Genomic DNA, 12895 nt, shown 5'->3' with positions numbered 1-12895 from the left:
CCTTTCCACACATCGTCATTAGGTGAACTGGCCAAAAACTCACCAAGGTCTTATGTCCAATGGAAAACGAGGTTCTATGTGATGGTGGTGATTTCAGAATGTTAACATCACTGTCTGAGAAATGTGAATTCATTCTGCAAACCCTAAACTTAAAAGGTTAGTTCACTCTAAACAAAGGTTCCTATGTAAAGTTTTGAGCAAATGAGGCTCAAACTCAAAATGGATGAGCCTCCTGTGCTTGTGTTCATTTCTGCCCTTGCGGCATTAATGAAGCAAAAGCCAGCCAGCTGTAATAAACAAAAGCGACCAGCAGGTGGCTTTTGCCTCATTATTGACGGAGAGCAGAGATTCACACAAGCTGCTTCTGTTAAGTGCTTTAAATTTAATTCTTTTTTGAAAGCACTGCAAAATAAATGCTGCGGTTTTCTTTCTAACTTAGAAAGAAAACTGCAGCATTTATATCGTTGTATTTATGTTTGCTCTGGCTTCAGATTTCAGTTGGCGGAGCACAGGAGACTCAAAGCTGAAGCCACAGCAAACATAAATACAATGTTGTTGTATTGAAAAACGCTGCAGATGTCTTTATACTTTTCCCAGAGCCTGAGAAACGTAGAAAGAAAACTGCAGCATTTAGAAATAGAACAATGTTGTATTTCTGACTGCGGCGGCTTTCGCTTTGAGTCTCCTGGACTCCGGTCGGGGGAACACTCTAAATGCTGTGGATATTTCTAAATACCACAGCATTTAGAAATACAACAATGTTGTATTTTCGGCTATTGCAGCTTTCGCTTGGAGTCTCCTGGACTCCCCTGACCCAGGGGAGCCCAAGAGACTCAAAGCAAAAGCCTTTTCAGTCAGAAATACAACATTGTTTTCCAATCACTGCAATCACAAATACAACAATGTTGTATTTATAATTGCTGCACCTTTGCTTTTTGCCTTTTATTTTACGTTTGCTGTGCTTCCCCGGCCTTGGAGAGCACCAAAAACGTAAAATGAAAGTGAAGGCAGCCTCCGAAGCTCATGTGCACCTCTAATCTGGCTCCAGTAAGAAAAAGCTCCCAGTACAGGGCTTTTGCTGCTTGTTTAGTGCTGCCAGGACAGAGCTTAACATGAGATGAGGAGGCTGCCTGAAATGGCAAAATGGATGCTCCCATGTAAAAGCTTTGTGCCTCGTTTGCTCAAAGGTTTACATAGGAACGTTCATTAAAATTATGTTATAATATTTTTGAGCGTACTATTCCTTTAAATACAAATGTATTGATTGATAATCCAGTCAAGGTCAGGAAAAGAATGTGGGAACATGATTGGATTGGCAATCACCAAAGAACCCTTAAATACAAACTATATAAGGACTGTGGGAATGAACATAAACAATTTAGGATCTTATGTCAATATTTCTTGAGATTTCTCTCAGCTCGCTTCCAGAATGCATATCTGAGGTTTATATTTAATATACAACCAACCAGAGAAATGTCGTCCTCACACGCCACTCAGAGTCCCCATTTTCACACTAGATTTTGCAGAAACGAGGGACAAGTTGAAATATGGAAGTATTTGTTGGGTGATTGCAAAAGTACTTTAATTATGCAATGTTTGCACTTACATCTTTTGTTGGATCCAGGGATATGTGGGTGTCTCCTTTTATTTGGAATCATTTATCTGCAGACTATTAGACTACTCTGACCATTTGTCTTGGGAGGATAGCTCAGGGGCAAAGTGTACACCTTGAAAGCAAGACAACACAGAGCAAGATGGGTTTGATCCCCGGGTCTGCGCTTATATACATCTAGGTATTAAGCGTGTTATAAATAACCAATCATATCATTGCATTTGCCATAGTAATCAACTCCATCTTAGAATCTAGGATCTAAGTCTGCACTATACACTTTGCCCTTGAACTGACATGTGTTGGTAAATGTTTTAAGAAAGTATGCTATTATATGTTGGATTCATTGCTATGTATTACTATGAAATGCCAAAGAAACAAATACTTCTGATCTTTGTAGGAATAACTGAAACTATAGCTGGAAACATATGAAATTATTTATTTTTAGAATTGATCATTTAAGCTGGTGTTTTAAATTGTTAAGCATTCTCCAATCAACGTTTATAGCAATACTGTGTTAGCTTTTCTATCTTATTGTTATAGTGGTATTTTAAAATGATTGCTGATGTTTTTTTATCTTTGTATGTGAGTGTGAAAAGTTTTTAGTAAACTGTAACACAATACAAAACATTAAAAAATAAAAAAAAATAAAAGTCCATTTTGAAATGGAGCAATGCCAATGTCACTCAAAATAAACATAAAGGGCCTGATTTAACAAGGCGTTTTTCGATTGGAAACCCCCATAGAAAGATGTGTGTAAGGTAGTAAGTTAACTATGTCAAACGCATCGAATTGAGAATGTGCCCATGGTCTTATATAAGGAAAGCAACTCTTTGATAAGGGTCTGGAATGGCCATGCTGTCTCAAAGGTGGACTGCAGCCAGATGGGCATTATCCAACAATAGATGAAAGACGTCTACTAGACTCCACCTAGCATGAGCTAAGCCGATTTCAGCATCTGTTATCAAATAATCCGTACTTCAGAAGATAAAGGAAAACAGACATCAAAGAAGCACGCATTTCTTTTTTGCACTGTCACCTATCCCCATACACTTCGGGTTCCTTTGGAATTTACTTTGGTGACTGCAGGATACCCTTTGGCCAGGGCTACGTGCTGTAGTTGAAACTCCTTTTGTTAATTTAGCAGGACCTAATTTTTGAGGAGAAGTTTCATTATAAATTAGTCGTTCAGTAGTATATTCTGTTAGAAATACCATCTGTATTTACCACATTTTGCTGGGGATTGCAACAATTGAACTAATATAGAGAGTGGTGTTCTGTCTCTGCTTTGATGAATATTGTGAATGCTTTTATATTTATTAATGAAAAAATCGTTGAAAAAAAGGAATGATGCCCAAATGGACACTCATGTTATAATGTTTCTAAAAGCAAAGTATATGTGATTCACTTTAAGAAAGGCAGCGACGTGTATGTGTTTCCATGTATTAATACGCGCAGAAGCAATGCTATGGCGTTAAACATTAATGACATATTGAAAGGTCTTGGATTGTTAAATTTGCAAAACAATAATATATACATTAACAAATTCATCGACTAAAACATCATATGCCCAATTCATGGAGATACTCAACAGAACGGCCACATGGCACTAGCAGGACGTATTTCAAGCTATGTGAGCTGTAGTTCCTGCTAGTTTATGAAGACACGATGTGTAGGGTACATGAATACTCCCATAACAGTAACTAACACCCATTAGCACAGTTCTTAAAAGAATGGGATGCAACTTGTTTACATATTATTCAGTATCAGTATTAACAGCAGTAAATCATTAAAGCACATGTTAAACAATGTGCATTTTTTTGTTTTAAAGAATCATGCAACTCTAGCGATAATACATGCATTGGGGGGTTACCTGGTCTAGTGTTCCCCTTTCCCTTTAAAAAAGCTGGTCTGGATTGAATCGTATAATAGATAACGCGTACGTCTTAATGCATTTGATCTGCAATTGGTAGTCGCATATGCACGCTCAGAGGGTGCTGGTGTAACTGCAGGATGAAACTCAATAGACAGATGATTGGCAAGCTCGGTGTCAAAGCAGACAAGCAATACACTCTGAGCACTGTCATTGCCTTGCTATCTCAATTGTTATACCTCACCTAAGGCTAGCTAAAATTGCTGCTACAACTGTTTGAATAAGCTGCCATGTGACCCCTTCAGCGATAAGCACGTCAGTGCAGTGCACAGCAGAAAACTGAGAAATTCAAACAGACAGCAACGGCACCGTGTAATGAAAAAAAAATATCATGTCTGCATAAAATGGAGTTCTGTTCAAAGAGCTAGCCCTGGTGCAGAAAAATGAAAGGTCACACAACAAACTACGGCGACTTAATTTCTGCAAAGCCTTAGAGCTTTCAAGACCACCATTAATAACTTGCACTGGAAATGATAGTAAATATCACAAAGTGATAAACGTAAGAAAGTTGTCGGTTTATTCTACTTTTTGACTGAGCCTAATTAAAGTCTCGGGTGCAACTTATTGTTTTAGCATTAGGTAAAAATAGCAGCACATTAGATCATTCACAATTCCAATTGCTTAATAAGCTGTGCATGTTTATACGTGACCAAAACAACAAAACACACATATGTAACCATGAAACGAGGAGGTGTGTACTGGGAAGTGCTGCACAATATATGACAATACTACACATTATAGGGCGGTGATAGTTAAGATGAGTCAGACTCCCATAGCATCCCATCAAAATTGTATTGTTAGTGACCTTTGATTCGAGTAATGGTTTTCTTTGAAATTTAAAAAGTGATTAAAAACTCACTCCCTGTCCGTTTTGTAAAGATTTGTTAAAAAATAAAAAAAGTTATTAAGCGTCAAAAGGGGAGCCTATTTCCCATTCATTTTCCAGTAGACAAACACGGTAAATTTTTGCACACAGCCCAAACCGCTGCAAGTATTGGGACCAGGTCCGAACCAACTTAGGTACAACATATTGACTCGCAATCCATGCATGTTTTGGGGTTGTTCCATGCAGTGGTTTTTTAAATATTTGACAGAGAATGGGGTGCCCGCTTCTCAATAATTGATTGCTATATCTTGGGGATTTAACCAAATCTTTTTTTTTTTTAATTAAACGACTGCCGTCTTGTTTTTCACGATGAGAGAGAAAACCACGGCTATAGCCAGAGATATGTGTAAATGGAACTCAGGTCAAATAACATGCACATGCCATCAGACTGGGGGGCACCACGTGAAATTCGGGAGTTGGAGGGTTCTAGGGACTCAGTTTGCAACACAAAGCTTTCTGTAGCTTCAGCCATAGCCATGAATACACGACATCTCAAAGCAAATTTCGTCACAGAAACAGCATGTGTTGTGGGGGGGAGGGGGAGAGCAGGCCATCTGGGAGTGGGGGGAGTTGGCACAGATGAGTGTGGGACTTTGTGAGGGCCTTGGCGGCAGGAACACTTTTTTTGCGGCTGTTTTGCCAACATTCACGGTATAAAGGACTATAGCAGAGACTATGTGTAGTTCCATTTTTTTTTTCTTTAAAAGGCCAATGCTGTTTTGTCTTGCACACTTTCGTTTAAGGAGTAGGTCTATTGAACTACATTTGTATATTCCACTTTAAGATATATGTTCACTTACTGTGCATATATTCATGGGTGCTAGGTTTTGATTTTTGCTATGGGTGCAGAATGTACCTGGGCATATGTTCATTTTGCAAGCAGTCATTTTCTTCTCATTTATGTGCTGCTTAGATGTGGTTAGTTGGGGCTGTGCAAAGTATTACTACAGTCACTAAGAGACAGGCCATAAAACAAGGGTCTTGGGGCTTGCTGCTTCTCCAAAGTGTGTGGCCAATGGAAATTAATGTAATCTCACTACATATTGCCTTAACATATTGTTAGTTCTCAAAGCCTGCAAGATTTTATACATAACAATAGCACTGTCAAAACAGGTCAAAATCAGATGAACGTCTTTGAGGGATGGGTTGCAAGTGGCCATGGCAAGTGTTTTAGTAGTGTTTGGCCGTTCCCACCAGCCATGGCCAAAGGCATTAGCTAGTTGTCTGGTAGCATTTTAAAATGGACAGTGTGCATGGCCAAAGGCTGTGCACACTGACCATGGCCGAAGACCATGCTAGTGGTATAGAAGCGTTCCAAAAACTATGGAATAAGAGAACCCTTGGAGTTCAAGGAAATAAAAATCTTTTTGCAGGGATGTTAAGGTGAGCAATACATTGTAACAAAATCTTTGAAATTCAAGGAAAACACTTTAGTTGCTGGGATATTAAGGTGAGAACTTAACACAACAAAACCCCTGAAATTCAGCTAAAAATTCATGCCCCGTTGTGCAGCCTATGACGACAATGATGACATGGCAGACCATATCACTGTTGACATCACTAATTACATGTTGTATGAGAACACTGATGACATTACAAATCACAGCACAGATGCCATGACTGGTAATAACACTAATTATGTTGTATATACTGATTACATCAATAATGGAAATAGACAAAACAAAATTCATACGTTACTTCATGAAAGTGTATTACTGCCCAAATTAATGGTGCTCAATTTATTGATGTTGGAAGAAGGAAGGCTAACAGCCAGAACATCAAAGATGACCTCACAAATTATACCATCAATGACATCATTGATGACATCACATATCTGGGGTGGTTGTATTTGTTCAGTGACAGTATTAATTTTAAGCTGCAGACTTCATGTGGTTATTCTACATTGAAACTATGATACGCGTACTGTAAAAACTGTGGATGTTGAGCTTGACATTATGCTATATTCTGTAGTTCTTTTTCCTACGTTTTGCCCTGACATCAAAGTGCACATACATCGAACAAGAAGCAGGTCCCAGGCAGATAATACATTTCCAAAGAATCTGATGTGCTTCAACTTATCAATGTACTACCCAAACATGCCAACAAGAAGAATACTTTAGTTCTATGAGGCATGATGTATTCACTGTTTCTATGTATGTATTATTTGATTGATTTTGATTACTATATTCACAACACAACATCAGTACAAAGATTATTTTTCAATAAGCAACTATTATATGACATGGAGTAGTTTATTACAGGGCTACTGATCATCTTTGATATTTTGTAAGTGACACTCTAAGCGGTACCATTGATACAGACCTTCCATTTGCATTGTTACACGGTAGTAATATCACATGTGATGCCATCAGTGATGTAATTGATGATATCATTGTGATGTCATCTTTGATGTCATGGATGTTAGCCTTAGCAGTGCATGACGATGGTGCTAGTTATGGTTGCATATAACTGGCATGTTTCTTGGGATTTTCAATTTGACTTTATAACTATAACATACCTTTAACAAAAATATTTTCACTGAATTTCATTGGTTTTAATTAGTACAACATAACCATAACGTCCCTTCAACTAAAGTTATTTTGCTGAATTTGATGGTTTTTTACCAGTACAACTTAACCATAATGTCCCTTTAACAAAGTGTTTTCAGTGAATTTCATAGGTTTTTATTAGTGCAACTTAACCATAAAGTCCCTTTGACAACGTTTTTTCACAGAAATGCAATGGTTTTATACATTTTACAGCACTGTATGTGAGTTATTTAAGCAATATGCTAAATGGGGATTACCCTGTTCTGAGCCTCCTCATTGGCTGAGTGGCTGCCACACCACCCCGCCGGGGGGGAGAACAAAGCGGAAGCTTAGAGGGATTCTTGGCGAGGTATGGACCGGGCGAGGGCCAATCAGAATGGTTGTTACATTCTGGTTGACCCTCGCGGGGAACTAATATACATTCCTCTTATATCATATATGACAGGACTATAAAACTGATTTAACAAACATATTATTTGAAATGCATATTGATTTGTGTTGTTTTCAGCAGCGCATGCTGGGCCTGCAAGTTTTGTTTAAATTGCCTATGGCGTGAAATGCGACAATGTCCCCAGCCCCACCAAACCACCCCCGGTATCCACTGCACCTAGCCTACATCCTGGTACAGTTTTCACCATAGCACCATAATGTGACCAATAGCCAGCGCACATGGCTTGCAGCCATGGCCAGTCTCCAAAATCTGTGAGGCATGTGCTTCAGCCATGCCAAAAGCCACAACAAGCAAGTCAGAGTAGACAGCCCCATTGCAGCTCCTAGAATTGTTTTCCCATTCAAGCCTATTGCAATTTAAAAACAATATTACTACATAACGGGTCCCTTGTAGACCATTGCCATTCCCAGTTAACCATGGCCAGTGGACATATTGTCCGAGGCATGGCTTTTGGGCCTCACTTGACAAGATCCATTAAAATGTTGTGCAAACATTCAAAGTTTGGTCTATAATTTATTTGCAAATATTTGTGCAGATTTGTCAAACAGCACCAAAGTTATAAGCCATCTAAAAATGTTGGCACGACCCTCTAATTTTGCCTCCTCTTGACAAAATCTCAGCAATCCATGTGAAAACATTCCAAGTTGGGTCTAAAATCTTCTTACAAAATGTAGTAAAGTTTTGTCAAACAGCACCAATTTCTTAAGCCATTGATTCATTTTGGGACCCCCCCTCTAATTTTGCCCCCTCTTGACAAAACAACACCAACAACGAAATGCAAAAACAAGAACATGAGTTGAGAATTATATTGCACAACTTCATGTGGTTCATTGGATGGTGCCAGCGATATAAGCCATCCAAAAACTGCTCTTGACCGACTCTGTAATGCAGAAATATGCATGGATGTCTTCAAACCTTTGTCAAAGTTGTGAACATCACAGGAATGTCCCCAAACATCTGAAGAAACACCTGATTTTTGTATTTGTATGTCCATATTTCATCACATCCTCATCACCCCTCAACTGCCCAGAGATTGTTTAATTTGTTTTACAAGTGTAAGTCTAATGTTATGTTCTTAAATATGTTTTCACTGCAATGGCCCTCATTAGGACCCTGGCGCTAAGTGTTTAACGGCGCCGTAAAAAGCTGCGGCGCCGTTAAACACTTAGCGCATAATTACGAGGTCCCTTTGCGGGACCCGACCTTAACGGTTGGTCTAGACCAGCCGTTAAAGTAGGGACCCGCAAAGGGACCTTCGCGGTAAGTATGGTACCGCAATTTGCGGTACCGTACTTAGCACCTTCCCCATTCCCATTATGCCCTATGGGGCAAAAATGGGAATGGGGAAGGGCCATGGGGAAATGGGGAAATACTGCCCCGCCAACCTTGAAATGGGGCGGTATTTCCCCATTTCACCATGGCGGACACGTTACGATACCAGCACCAACCATGGTGCTAATAGCGCCATGGTTTAGCGCCGGTATCGTAATGAGGGCCAATGTCTGCGTAATATGACCACAGTTCCAAAAACCACATTGGTGACCATTTAAAAAAGTTTGGACACAGCTCATATTTTTAATTGATCAATCAGCAGACACATACGATTTCAGCAAATGTTACAAAGTCCTCTGATTGGTTCAGAGGTGTCTGCAGAAACCGAATCAGGTAGTGAGTCAGCGGAATGGATGCATATTTTTTTTTACTTACATTTTGAGAATTTTTAAAATATCTATTGGCTAAGGCCACCACTTATCACAAACGTTTGGTGCAAATCCATCCAGCTGTCTGTGATGTAGGCACAAGCAAATGTTTTTCCCTTTCATGTCTATCCGGATTGCAAATGATTTGAGACCCACTTCCAATATAACTTTGTCTCCTCTTGAGGAAGCCACACAAAAGGTTGTGAAATATTCCAGAGGTGGTCAAATACGTTGCAAATTTATGTGCAACTTCATCTATCAGCGCCAAATTTATGAGCCGCCCAAAAACTGCACCTTACCCATAAGTACGCCACTACTGATTGCCCTGAAAAAATAAAGTTAATAACTTTTGATTTGAGTAACGGATTTGGACAACATGTCAAAAGTGATTGAAGGTCTGCTGGTCCCGCAGACTGCAAAGTTTCATAAAGATTTGTTAAAAAATAAGAAAGGTTATTAAGCGTCAAACACAGTTTTGTTTCCCAAACGTGCAGCCTACTTCCCTTTAATTTTCCCCTAGATAAAAATGTTTGCCAAAGCGCACAGCCTAAACCGCTGTACAGATTTGGATGAGGTCTGAAATAACTTGGGCACAAAGCGTTAACTCGAGATCCATTCCTCTAAGTGGTTAGCTCATTTTTCAGGCAACATGGCCTGACAAGGCTGTCCCCTTCCTCCCTTTGAAGCTAAGCACAGTCTGTCCTGGTTAATGCATGAATGAGAGACATGGATGGCTGCGTCCTGAATTCCTTAAGGCCAGGGTTCTCTGATAACAGTGTTCAGCATAAATATATATATATATATTTTTATTTCATTATTTATATTTTACAAAAATGTGGATACTGTGTGTTATGAGATATTTAAAACTAGGAACACACACAGCATGCAGGACCGTGGACTGCCTGCTATCCATGCTTTAATTTGTTAGAACAGACCCTGCTTAGTTTCAAAGTTAGGAAGGATCCAGCCCCCTTAGGCCATGTTTCTCTAAGTGTTATTCTAAGTGGGGTTGGGGGGGGGTTCATATATTAGGCAATATAGCCTTAGTGGGCTGACACATTCATCACTTTGGACCTAGGATGAGAAACCCTCTGTTGCTATAAAAGTACCTATTTCTTTATTATTGACTTTGAGACAACAAGTGCCAGAATTCAATTGAGCAAATGGCAAAGACGTGTCTCTAAGTGCAAAACCTTCAAAGGACTGACAGCAGCACGATTTAAACAAGTAAATAATTCAGATGCCCATTTGGTAGCACATACATGCCATAACCGGGACTGACCCTGCTTAGCTTCAAATCATTCCACGTCCAAACATCCCTTGTGCTGAAATAACGGTGCTGGAATGGCTTTTGTGTCGAAAAGGTCCTGCCAAAACGGCAGCTGCAGCGGGATATCCATGCCAAATTGACCCACTCAAAATGATGGTGCCGAAAAGAAGGATACTACTTGGAGAACACTGCTTAACCAATGTGTCTGCTCCTTGGCAAATAATTTATAAATAAATAGGAATCAGCTGCAGCACACCAAAATAGGAAGATACGGAGAGCTGCACCAGCCAGATAGTAGACCTGATTCCTTTAGAGGCACCGTTAGAGAAGGACTCTGCATATTTTCTCCACTCCTGTGACACTGACATCAATGGTACAGATGTTCCGCTAATGGGATACACCAATGACACCATCCAGTCCATGTCCACAGTCCTGAAGATGGCATTAGAATACAAAATCACCTACTTCATGCCAGAAACACCACAAGTGTCGACTAGACAGATGTTTTGGTTATAACAACCACATTCTAAGTCACTACTTGTACTAACCCCCACAGTGCAAAAAAAGTAACACATTGCAAACTGTGTATTACATGAATATTGAATATGATACAATTTGTATAAAGTCCCATGAATGATGGGTTCAAAACTGATTGTGTTTGCATAACGGCCTCACTAGACCTTTTTAGACCACAACAGATAATAAAATGTGCTAAATGTCTACATGTATACTTGATGCTCTCTATTTCATGTACAGATCTAATGATATGATCGGGCAAATTGTGCTATAAACACTACCGGCCAGTGTCAAACATGTGGCGTAGCCTATGTCCTTGTGTTCTATAAAGCTATTGTAATGAAGCCTCAGGTTGGCCTAGATAGATTCTGTTGCAGTATTCTTGAGATCCCATGATGGATGCAGTCACAGTTTTTGTCCTAGACTCAGATGGTAAAAATGGCAGGACTTTTTCAATACTTTCAGTTTAGTGAAGCCAAGTTGGCAGACTACAGAGATTTGAGCAATTTTTCCCATTTTATCCTAGGGCTTTGCCTTGCTGCATGCCCCAATAAGCACAGAGCACATGTTTGTCCTTGCTCAGGGCCAGGCTCATTGCCCAGAAACCAAAGTTATATCACTATTTTAAGTACTTACATTGTAACAGATTGTAACAGATTAGAACAAATAAAACACTGGACAGTTTTGCAAAACCATGCTTTGATGTCCTTGCTGATGCTCCTCGTGAATGCTTGCTGTGGTTCAGGGTTGAAAGCCCAAGATGGACATTTTTAAGGGAGAAAAGGCAGAACATTTCCCCTGAACATTTCCAACTTGGCCCCCTGCCCCACCCAAACCCCCACCACAGCCCAACCCACCCCCCATATCTGACTACTTACCTTGCTGCCAACTCACTCTGTCCCTGCAACGCCTGTTCCCTTTCACTTCTGTGATAGGGAACCGGCGATGCCGGGTCCTTACCTTTTTTCTTTTTTCTTTTAGAATTGCTGCAGGGGACACCCACGCAGCCCACGCGCACAATATAATGAGCAAGGGTGCAAGGGATACCCCTGCAGCTCCCGCCACCGAATGGGGGATATGGTGGAATTTTTCGGCCGTTCTGTGTTTTTGAATGGCCGAAATTCAGCCAAATCTCCCTGTCAGGCTTTTGTACTCTGTCTTTTTAGCTGATTCCTTTGCTGCAATCCTTCCCAGCAATTTGGGATGTAGCCATGAGCAGATTTTTTTTCCCATTCAAACCTATCCTGATTTCGAAAATCTTTATCACATAGCTGGTTTCTGGTGGACATGCCCACTTTAAAGACATTGCTGGTCCCTCGTGGTCATGGTCAGTAGCTAGATTGTCCGACAAATGTATATCACAATTCTTTTTCCCTACATAAGGACAATTTTCAAAAAATTAAACACGGACACATTTGCAAAACCATGCTTTCAGGCCCCTGCCAATGCTCCTTGCACAAGTTTACTGGACATTCCAAGTTTTATTTTTTGAAAAGTGTAAAAATGTGCATATATAAATTATCACATATCTTAACCGCCACTTCACAAAATCCATTCATGGTTTGGTCTATAATCTTTCTGAAATCTTGTGTGCACATTCGTCAAACAGGACCAAAGTTAAAAGCCATCTAAAAATGTTGAGACCCCCTCTTAATTTTTCCTACTCTTGACAAAATCCCACCAAACTTTGCAAAAACATTCAAATCTCGGTCTCAAATCTTTTTGCAAACGTTTCTGCATATTTGTCAAATGACACCAGATTTATCAGCGTTTCAAATATATTGGGACCCCCCTCTAATTCAGCTCCCTCTTGGCAGAACAGCATCAAACTATACAGAACCATACAGAACAATTCAGGGTCAGGTCTAGAATGAAATTGCAGTTTGTTTGAGTGGCGCTAAAGATACAAGCCATCCAAAAACTGCTTTTCAATAACCCTGTAATTCAGAAATAGACAGGGATGTCCCCGAACATCTGCAAT

General features: G+C 39.9%; 1 protein-coding gene across 3 annotated transcripts in view; it reads right to left on the bottom strand.

Annotated features, from left to right (window-relative positions):
* LRP1B (LDL receptor related protein 1B) overlaps positions 1-12895 on the bottom strand; it is a 4835697-nt gene that overhangs the window by 1067412 nt on the left and 3755390 nt on the right. The gene's annotated exons all lie outside the window — the stretch shown is intronic.

This window comes from Ambystoma mexicanum, chromosome 9 (assembly GCF_040938575.1).
Source record: "Ambystoma mexicanum isolate Mex_15411 chromosome 9, UKY_AmexF1_1, whole genome shotgun sequence".
Classification (NCBI taxonomy): domain Eukaryota; kingdom Metazoa; phylum Chordata; class Amphibia; order Caudata; family Ambystomatidae; genus Ambystoma; species Ambystoma mexicanum.
Note: the sequence above shows the minus strand (reverse complement) of the source record. Positions and strands in the feature narration are given on the sequence as shown.